Here is an 11995-nt window from a genome sequence, read left to right as displayed (position 1 = left end):
GTGTTCTGGTTTTGACCCCATAGTCATTTATACCGATCATAACCCATTGAAATTCCTTAGTAAGTTTAAAGATAAAAATCAGAGATTGACAAGATGGAGTCTACTTCTTCAGGAGTATTCATTAGACATACAACATGTCAAGGGGAAAGAAAATGTTATTGCAGATTGCTTATCTAGACTTTAGACAGATTGTTTTAGAGTAATAAGAAATTTCCTTTGTAAATTTCTTTTTCTTTGTGAGGAGGTGTTACATGGCCCGTGATTTCATCATCCTTTGTGTAATTCTAACGTGCAGTGTGCTGCATGTTTGATCACGAGCGTGTTCTGCCTCATTCCCCCCCTTCTACCGTTATAGTAAAGTCGTTCTTTCTGTTGTTCAGAGCAGGATTGTCAACTCTTTGTCCCCATGGCTTCATTTGCGCGTCCTTCTTACAAGTTGTATCAAGCTCTGCCGGCCCCTATATAATGAGCTCAGTCTCTGCATCATTGCCACTTAGATCTGCTCCTCATTTTCTTCACATCTCTGTCCTCCCCTGTACAGTTGTTATTATTGTGAGTGCTCAGGAAGTCTCCAACCATCTAGCAACTGTGTGTAATTTGAGTATAACTGTTGTTGCATTTTTTCTTGTACTGTGTAGCATAAGGTTGATTCTTAGGCCTAGTGGGGTTTTTGTAATTTGTGTAAGGGTTCTTATTGTCAGCCATCATTAATATCATTTTGTATCTGTAATAATATATCTGGCATTCACTGAGTATTATCTGGTATCTCATTTTAACAGGGCTGACTTAGATAAATTTACTCATGCTAATTTCGTGTTAATAGAGGCTATTGCAGTTAACCATATATTTAACCTGTTTTTTGCCATTACATTATCCTTATGAGTCCTGAATGTTTTGTTGTTAGTTTGAGCATTAAACTTTAACTTGTAATTTTACCTAACTCTTTTGTTTTGAACCTGGAACTTTGCAGGGACAGTTTTCTCTGTTCCGTAACAATATATATATATATATATATATATATATATATATATATATATATATATATATATATATATATATATATATATATATATATATATATATTTAGTTACGACAGATGGAAAGGTGATATAGAAATAAACGTATAATTTAAAAAAAAAAAATTGATATCTAGATATCAGTTAAATCATCCAGTAAAAAATTCTGCCTATTTAACTGTCCACCCATCTACCTATCAATGCAGGATACAGCCGATGCAAAAGATAGTTAATGAAGGTTTCATTATTCATATAAAACACAATCACAAATACCAAAATAGCAATAATACAACATGCAAGTGGTTTCCCTTACCCCCCGCATTTGCCTAGTTCAAATGAAGTTAAAGTGGTTATATATATATATAAATAAATAAATATATATATATATATATATATATATATATATATATATAGATAGATAGATATAGATATACATATACTGGGGGTCAAGGTCAAGGTCACCAAAGGTTGACCTTTGGCAGCCATTTTTTGTGACCTCGACTCCGAGTGCCCATTTTCGAACTCGTCCTACTGTATATTTTGGCCATATCATGATACCCTGAACGTTTCATGTTGATAGCTCAAGCTGTTCATGAGCTATCTTGTTTACCCACACACAAAGCCAGCCAGCCAACCTCACAACTGAAATGAAAGCATTGCCACTCCGTTGTATAGCAAAGCTGGTGGTAATAAATATTGCCACATTAAACGTCTGCTTCATTCAAACATAGTGGCCAGAGACTAGGTTACCCTGGTAGGATTTGCAATAAACGTATAAATAAATAAAAGCAACTGGCTGATTAGTGGACTTGAACAGAGGCACTGCACCCTCATTGTAATCCGTCCCAATCCCTTTACCAATCGCGGAAGTAGGTGTGATTGTTAGTAACTATATTCCCACGATTTTTTCTGGTGAGGTCAAAGTTGAACCAACAGTTCCACGCAAAATTATAAGCTAAAGGTTCACATACGCAGTACAGACGACTAATGTGAGCCTTCCAGAAGAATGTTACCAAATATTTATCTCGCATTTTTTTTTTCAAAGTAAAAAAAGTGTTATACTTATTTTTTGGCAGATTTCTAATTACTGTGTTAGTTTAAAAATGGCAAGTTAGCATTTGCTTTATGGCTAAAACGAACTAGCTCTTGACTCTGTGTGGCTGACGTTTTCCATTCAATAAAAGAAAAAAAAAAAGCTGATTTTATACCCATAAAATACTATAAATTTTATAATCTATAAAACACGCAAATATTTATTTGTGTAACATCAAAGGTTTACTAGAAATACGTTGAGACATTACCCTTATTTCTGACCAAGTCCATCAATGTAACGTCTGCATACCAGTCAACCAAACCAAACCATGGGGTGACTAGCCTACTGACATTAAATTAAAGTTTGAGTCAAATCCACAAATACTCGTAAAACTCACAGTTTAAGTAATGTTCACATCCCGTTAAGTCAAACCTTACCATGGACTAACCATTATCCAACCTTTGGCTTAAGTTTGCTCCCCCCCCCCCGCCAAAAAAAAAGGAAAAAAAAAAACTCTGGTATAAATGCATCGGATATCTAACGTTTGCACACAGGTAAATCACGCCAAACCATAATCTAACCACTACCAATCCATTAGCTTAATGTCTACTGTTATGTGGTTCAAAATAATAACTAATGACACTACTCAAAAGCATAAGACTGTAGTTGAAGACGCTGTGGTACACAATGAGTCTTAATATACTGTATGTCGCTACAAGGACTCCATGATGTTAAGAATGGAGTCCAAACCTGCACTATCAGTAATCATTAGTAATATTAAATCTTAACAGCAATCCGATCAAGCTATACCTCACTCCTGCTTAGTACTATATGCCCTGAGGATGGAATGAATGCACTCTGAAACGTTCAAATTCATTTTTCAATTGCCCTGAGTGTGGAATGAATGCATTCTGGAATGTTCAAATACATGTGCATTTGCCCTGAGGTTGAAGTTAATGCATTTGAAACGTTTAAATACATGTGCATATACCCTGAGGTTGTAATTAATGCATTTGTATCGTTCAAATACATGTGCATTTGCCCTAAGGTTGGAATGAAAGCATCTGACACGTTCAGATACATGTGCATTTCCCCTAAGGTTGGAATTAATGCATCTGAAACGTTCAAATACAAGTGCATTTGGCCTGAGGTTAGAATTAATGCGTTTGAAATGTTCAAATACATGTGCAAGCTACAGGGCTTCTTACGTAAACAAAACGATCCGCCACTCCAAATGAATAGCAGGGTACTTATGTTCGAACAGGTCACCTCATTTCAAAGCCAGCAATCTCACCTATTCAAAATTACTCACTCGAAATTGACTATTGTATAACTAGAAGGAATTTCGAAATTGCTAACAGTGTGTATGGACCCCGATCTTAACATCACTGAGTCCCTCGGGTAGCACAAACCAAGACCCTCACTGTGTGCCAGTGTCTTCAGCTCCACTCATATACTTTTGAGTAGTGTCATCTATTATCATATTTGTAGTATTAGTTATAGCACTAGAGTAGCCCCGTAGCATGTCCATCAACTAGAGCAAGCAATCACCGCTGCAAGGCTGTCCCGGGTAATGAATTCGTGTTTGCTTGCAGTGGGCAGTGCCTCCCTAAGTTCAGGCTCAGGAAAGTGTAGAAATTTGGACATTTGTGTCCCACCATTTATTTAACAGGGACACCAGAGTAGGCTCCAAATTACCCTGTTATTTGGTTTGTGGTTACTATCCAGTGTTATAAAATTAATGACTTCCTAGATTACAGAAAACCATTAGGCATGTCAGTCAGTGTAGTCACCAAGATAAGAAGTACGCAGCACTACCTCAAGGAAGTGGATGATGCTCGCCACCACCCACCACCCATTATATATATATATATATATATATATATATATATATATATATATATATATATACACACACACAGTATATGAGGCAATAAGGCAGGAACCAGCAGTAGTCAATGGTGGGGTCTAGACTGGCTCCGGGGAACAATATCAACAGTTTTATTATGGATATTTTCTTCCAGTGCTCAAGATCACCCATATTGAGATTTGAAGGGTCGGCCGTCGAGTGCTGGAGGAGGCAGAGAAGTGCGGCAGAGAAAGTGGCAGAGGAGAGGGGAGGTACTTGAGCAAGAATACAGGGGACAGTGGATAGGTAAGTTAAGGGAAGGAAAGCTATCATAGAGAAACGGAGAAAGTGTAGGGGAAGGCAAGCTTGTACGATGAGATGGGCAAGACAAGAAAAGAGGCGTAGTTCAGGAAGCGAGGTGCGGACTGTTTGGAGGAGATGGAAGAAGGGAAGACGAAAGCCGCTGAAAGCTATTCGCGTGATATGGACAGGAGAGTAACAATTAGCGATGAAGGGGCAGGAAGGTGTAGAGGAAGATGGTTCAACTGTATATGGTGGACAGTGGCAGTTGTTGTTGCTGTTGAAGCTTCAGGATGATCTGAAACGTGAATCCACAGTGGACAGAAGGCTGAAGCTGCCTTTCTCTGGCAGTCCACCATCCTCCTTTTGCAGGATAGGGAGGCAGTTGAAGGACGCTTATATAGCCGGGCAGTTGAGCCGCCCAATTATATCGGAGTCGTCACGTGGAGGCGTCTCTCTCCAGCAGCTGGCAACAAAAGGAAGGAAAATAGAATAGAAGAATGGATGTAAATTGGTGATTCAGTGAATGGCGATACGGGTGGAAGGAGGTGAATGATGCACTGGGTGAAAGGGATGAGGTGGGGGAGTGGCGGAGGGTAGGATAGAAAGGGTAAGGATAAATGTAGAGGAGACGGGGGAGTCATAAGGAATGGAAAAAAAAAAGGGGGGGGGGAAAGGATACAGGGAAGATATGGATAACTGAGCCAAAACGGATTGGGGTGCAGGACAAAGGAAGGGGACAAGGGAGAAGACAGCAGCGTAGGGAGCAAAATGAGCATGGTAAGGGAGAAAGAGGATGGGTGAGTGAAGGGGGGAAGATCAGTATTAGGGCGGCAGGGCAGGTAAGGGGGCCTGAAGGGCTGCTGAGCATCAGATGGAACAAAGCATGCGACATCATGGTGTGTGTTTATTTGGTTGACCATATTTCCACATTCTCAAGCTTAACTGCCACCACTACCACAGTAACACCTACCACAGTTGCATATACGACAGACGCATCTATCACAGTCGCATCCACCTTTGTTGAACCACTAGTTGCATCGACCACAGTTAAACTTATCACAATTACACCTAACAGGTGTAATTGTGAGGGGTCCCGCCCGTTGTCTTCAAAAATTGTGGTTCTGTGCTTACACCTTGCCTAGGCAAACTCTTTCGCCTTTGTCTGTCAACTTGCACCAGTCCTTCTTGCTGGAAGTTTGCTCTCATTCAGCCTATCCCAAAGAATGGTGACCAATCCCAGCCCTCTAACTATCGTCCAATTGCTTTAACATCCTATATATCAAAAATTTTTGAATTAATTCTCAACAGAAAATTTTTAAAGTACCTTTCCTATCATAACCTTTCTGATTGTCAATATGGATTCTGCAAGGGACGCTCCTCTGGCGATCATCTCACCTACCTTTCAGACTCCTGGTCATCCCCCTTTCGGGATTTTGGCGAAAGCTTTGCCATTGCACTTGCACTTGACATCGAGTCTGACAAAAATCTTTAATTTCCATACTGCCATCTTACGGGTCTATTCTTCTGTCTTTGCCTTCGTCTCCATCTTTCTTTCTGGTCGTCCTACAGCTGCTGCTGTAGACAGCCACCATTCTTCTCCTTGAGGTCTCAATAGTGGTGTCCCTCAATGTTCTGTCCTTTCACCAACTCTCTTCATAAATCACCTTTTAAGCCTGTCCAATCATACGCTGATGACTGTACCCTTCACCTTTCCATTCACTTCCTGCTGCGTTCATCTCAGTAGTTACTTCAACAAAGAAGGGATGAGGCTCTGGCACACCTAACTTCTGAAATAACTTATATCTCTGATTGGGGTAAAAGTAATCTTGTTGTTTTTAATGCTTCAAAAACTCAGTTCTTGCCTCTTTCAACCCTTCAAGACCTTCCACAGCAGTACTTTCTAATTTTTAACTATATCCAAATCAATCCTGCATTATCTTGAAGCATACTTGGGGTTTCATTCTCTCGAGATTTATCTTGGAGAGATTATATTACCACACGTGTAAAATCTGCTTCCAATGATTAGGTGTGCTAAGCTGACTCAGTGCTTTCTTTGCCCCTGCACAGTTGTTGATTTTATTCACGAGTTTTATTTGCTCCTGTGTAGAGTACAACTCTCATGTATGGAGAGGTTCCCCACATACAGCTCTTCCCAACAAGATGGAGTCAAAGGCTTTTCATCTTATTAACACTCCTCCTCTTACTGGCTCCCTTCAACCTCTGTCTCTCTGCCGCACTGCTGCATCTTTATCTCGTTTCTATCGCTACTTCAGTAGTTATAGGTCAAGGCCGTCTTGATTTGAACAGGCCCGGGTCTCCCGCCAATATCTGACTGTGACGTCACAATCATTGGCCATTGTATGATTCCCTCTGATCCGCCAGTCCACCCGCCACGTTATAAACAGTGAGGTACGCCAACAATTCACCCACGTATTTAAAATTTTTCCTCTCTCCCATCTGGATTTCTTTCACGGTAAGCCATACACGTATTGTTAAATATGTATAGCCATACTAGAATGCATGAAAAACATCATTGCTATTTCTGAAAGCATTTTAAACGAGAAATTAGAGGTATCAGACTGTCAACAGTGGATATCTTCTAGGTTACAGTATGGTAGTTTTCGTAAATACGTTAGGCAACGAAATTACAACACAGCCTAAGTTACTCAGTGTTCTTTATAAACTGTGCATACTATATTTTGGTGGATCACAGTCGTATTGAGATGTTAATTTGGTTACTGATGTCTTACTTCATTCCATGCAAAATAACCTAGGCTACTCAATGGTAGTTTGATTTATTCTTCTATGTATACAGTGAAATATCTAGGTAGCAAGGATATCAACCGACAAGTATAGGCCTAGCCTAGGATAAGAAGAATCATTTATAAGACCAGCCCAGGCCAAGTAAAAATATTTATGGGCCTTGTCAAGGCAGGAAGAAACGTATAGGCCTAGCCCATGCCAAAAAAGATTTGCATGGGCCAAGCCCAGGCCAGGAAAAATGTGCATAGGCCTATCCTAGGCCAAGAAGAAATGTGTATGGGTCTGCCCAAAGTCAAATGTATTGCCTTTGCTTAAATCTTATGCCTAAATGATGACAAGAACTGTTGGCTAAATATGAATTTTAGCCAGGCCGGGGTCTAATTTATTGATACTCATGTTTCCTATAGTTTGAAGGGAGGGACTTAAAAAGAGATTTGCGCCGGTTAGAGCATAAATAGAAATGAAAATATGATACAAGAAACCTATTATTTAAATGACAAATATCTTCGGTAAAATTGCTGTTGGGTAAGTCTCTAAACTAATACCCATTATTTTGTATAAAAATAATTTAGTCCTCATTACAGTTAGGTAAAGTTGTTGCACTGTTTTATGGTAGAAGCTATTAGATGGATAATAAACTAATCTGACTTTACCTAACAAGGAGAGGAGAAAAAAAAAACATTACCGATGATTGGAATAGAGTTATATATCATTATGCTTATATAATTATATAGCTATATTTACCTATACCTAGCCTGAGAAAAAAAAAGGCACATTATATATGCGATGCAGTGCAATGGTAGTCAGAAGCTTAACCTGTACAATATTGATTGATTATGTATATACATAAAGTGTCTGTAGTTTCTTCCTTTGGTGTACTGTTTCTGCATTCTTCAGCAATTCAGTTTTTTACTTGTGTGTAAGTTATTTATACCTAATTTTTCAAATTCCCCTGAAATTCATGCAGATTTAATGTTAATAGATGTATTAAGAAGAGTAAAGTGGACATAATATTGGATTTATTCAAGTGGGTTTTAGTCGAAATCCAGGTGGACAGAAGGTGGGCCAACGACGTTGTTGCCAACCCGGATTTGTGTGTATTATTTTACCGTGCAAGTAAAACAGTTATTTTCAGTTTGTACAGTGATAAATAATCTTTACACAGACAGGTATCCTAATATCTTATAATATTTGCATCGGAACACATCTATTCATTACAATGTTTTAGGCCTTAAATTTGGGATGTGTAATTTTTAATGTTTATCATAATAATAATAAATAATAAAAACTAATATTAGTATTAACACAAATAATAAAAAATAAATAATAATGGCCATACATAAGTAAAAAATATTAAATGCGTACGCATGAGAGAGGCGTTCGTTCGTTCAAAGATTTCCTGCAACTTTATTGCAGGCCGGGCCATACATTAGCCCGGTCAGTGGGGTATGGGCTAGTTAAAAAATAGTAAGTGGGGAGGACAGGACCTAGGGATTGCCTAGCACACACGTCCTGTCTCCTGGCGGGCTTTGTGGTGTGTGTGAGAAAGGCAAAGGAAGGGGGAACTTGTGGCCACCGCCTAACAAGGCCGTCTTGATATACAGGCCCTGTAGAGAGACTGATGACGTCACAGGCGGTGGCCACAAGTTCCCCCTGCCTTTGAGAGAGGCAAAGGCAGGGGGAATTTGTGGCCACCGCCTATGACGTCATCACTCTCCACCGGGCCTGTGTATCAAGACAGCCTTGTTACAGGTCCTCTGAACTGTCTGCTTGCATCCCTCCACCAGTACAGGGGGCGCATAGCACCTGCCAAGCAACAAACTCTCATCCCTTCTCTGTCCAACTCACTAATGCCAGATTTAACCAGTTACTTCCAGTCCTGCAAATATGCAGCAGATCAACTCTGGAACTGTCATCCTCTATCTTCTAATATACTATAGCACTAGCTATGTGTGTGTGTGTGTGTGTGTGTATTTTGGGCAGCCGAAACTAAACATACAAATCGCACCGAAATTGGCACAAAAATCGCAAAAAATTCGCTGATGTGAAAAAACTTCGTCCCATCACGATTGAAAAACTTTTGCTGTAATTAATGAGTGATCAAAGTTTGACCAAAAATCCCAGCATGAGTGTGTGAAATTAGGGTTGTGTTCACTGTAGAGCTTTTGGTGGCTTAATATCGAAGTCGCCATCACGGCCAACAGTGACAATGTTAGACTAGAACAGCACATAAATGTGACTCAGATTACCTGAAATGATCGCAACGCACCTGCAAAACGCGAGGAAACGAGTGAGAAGCAACGTTAGACTAGAACAGCACATAAATGGACCATCATGGGCCCTTCAATGTCGCCTTGATGGCCGATAATGACAACGTTAGACTAGAACAGCACATAAACGTGACTTGGATTACTTGAAATAATTGCAACGAACGCGTGAAGCGCGAGGAAACGAGTGCGAAGCACGAGAGAGCGAGCAAGTGTGAGATGGCCCGAAGGGCCCCCGAGCACTTGTTATTTCCTATTGCCTATGATATTCAGTCTTTCAAACGCTGTGTGTCCAGACATCTCGAAATGACCAGATCTTGAATTTGTCTCTGTTATCTTGTTTTTGTTTTTTTGCTTGGAAGGAACAAACTTAAGGGGTTCTGGTCTTTGGTTCCTTCTTCTGTCTCTCTATCTATCTATATACCTCGGCTGCTTCCCCCAAGGAAAGGGAGGTAGCCGAGACATGACGACACACTCCCCATTTACTCATCCATTCAAACACATTCATTCGCATCTTAGCCCCAAAGGGGAGAAGGGACATCCTCACCGCATCACACCGCACTAGGGTCAACTGCGCAGTGCAATCAGTGACATCCGCAGCAGGGCCCGACAGCAGAGCTGGTTTACCCCTGCCACATCATAATAGACCCATCCCCTTACCCGCACCTGACCTGACTAGCTGATCAGACCAAATGCAGGAAAATATCCCCTCACGGCTGCGTCATCATTTATTCATTCACAATTTCTCTCCATTTATTTCTGTCACGCACAGCCACATTTCCTTGCTCAACAGACATCCCTCTCGCATCCAGTGCTCTCTTCATGCTGTCCATCCATCCTAATCGTGGTCTTCCTCTCAGCCTTACACCTCTCACATCAGATCTAGTTATATTTTTCACCAATCGCTCATTATCCATTCTCTCCATATGCCCAAACCATCGCAACACCCTCTCCTCAACTCTACCAGCCATCTGCCGAACAACTCCAGTTCCCCTTCGCACTTCATCATTTCTCACTAGATCCATCCGCTTCACTCCACACCTACTCCTCAGACACCTCATCTCCATTACATTCAAACTTTTCCTCTCTGCTACACCCATATTCCATGTTTCAGCCCCATTTAACGCAGTCGGTACCACAACACCATCATATAGCCTTCTCTTTACATCCATTCTAAGCGAACGACATCTAAACACTTTTTTCATTCCTCCCAGCACCTTTCCTACTTCATTCATTCTAAACTTCACTTCTGCATCTGTTCTTCCATCCACAGCAACATGTGACCCTAAATATTTAAAACACTCTACCTCCTCAAGCAACTCACCATTCAAAACTATATTCATCCCCCTACCATCTACCAACCTCGTACACTTCATCACTTTACTCTTATTCTCATTTACTTTCAATTTCCTCCTTTCAAAACCCCTCCTTCTTCCATGAAGAAATAGAATAATAACACAGTTAGGCCTCACATAGATGCACATAGTGCAGTTACAACCACCATTTGCACCTACCACAGTTACTATCACAGATACACCCACCACATTTACACTTACCATCAAAACACCTATTACAGATAAATCTATGGCAATACCACTACTCCTAAGCTTCCATCAACTGCCACCACCACCACAGTTTCACCTACTAATTTTGTACCTACCGTTTACTACAATTTACACAATTACCTCAGACCAGAACTGGGTTGACCTTCCTCCATGATACTTATATTTAACCGTTCCCTGTGACCTTGACCTCTGATTATTTGAAAAACATTAGATCCAGTTAGTCTTGTCTTATCCTCAAACCTCACACAAAATTTTGTGTACAATGGGTATAAACTGTTTAGGTTGACCTTGTGCTGTGACCTTGTCCTTTGGCTTATTTTTTCAATAAGCACAAGTGGTTTACTCATTGGCAGACCCTCAACAATTCCACCATGTTTTGTTAACTTCAGTCAACGGAGTTATTTTGTTAACCTGGACCTTCGTCTGACAGTTCTTATGAATGAATCACTTTATTCTTGCCTAACCCTAAACTCTTCTTTTAAGTTTACTTTAAGCTGAATACAAGCTTTTAAGTTGATTTTGCTGGGTCAGCATCTGACCTAGTTCTGTAACATTTGCCTTTGACCCATTATCCTTAAAAAAAAGAAAAAAAAGAAAAAAGTTTACTCACAATTCGCTCTACCGTTCTACAAAGTTCGGTTAAAAGCGGATAAATCTCCTTGAGCTATTTTTTTAAACCACCCAAACACACATACAACACACACACACACACACACACACACACACACACACACACACACACACACATACACACACACACACACACACACATACACACACACACACACACACACACATCTTTGGTGTCTGAATGTAAAGCTTAACTGCTAGAGCGAGCAAACAACCTGCCTCACTGCCACATTGTTTTATGCCTCAATATCCACCCTCTGCTCTTGTTGAGAGAGAGAGAGAGAGAGAGAGTGAGAGAGAGAGAGAGTCCTGAGCAGGGTGATACAGTGAAACGTGCGCAGAGAGTGTTTTTTAAAAAATGGAAAACAAAACAAATATTTGACTTAGAAGTTAACATGTTAAAAATAAAAACAAAAACAAATCCAGAGCATGAGAGAGAGAGAGAGAGAGAGAGAGAGAGAATGATTTGTTTAAATTGCTCTCTCTCTCTCTCTCTCTCTCTCCAGCACACACAATGCATTCTCTTACTCGTTAACCCTTCTCTCTCACTCTATGGGCGCCCCTCGCTC

Source organism: Coenobita brevimanus, chromosome 4, assembly GCF_032717465.1.
Source record: "Coenobita brevimanus isolate Jiangsu-jjx chromosome 4, ASM3271746v2, whole genome shotgun sequence".
Classification (NCBI taxonomy): domain Eukaryota; kingdom Metazoa; phylum Arthropoda; class Malacostraca; order Decapoda; family Coenobitidae; genus Coenobita; species Coenobita brevimanus.
Note: the sequence above shows the minus strand (reverse complement) of the source record.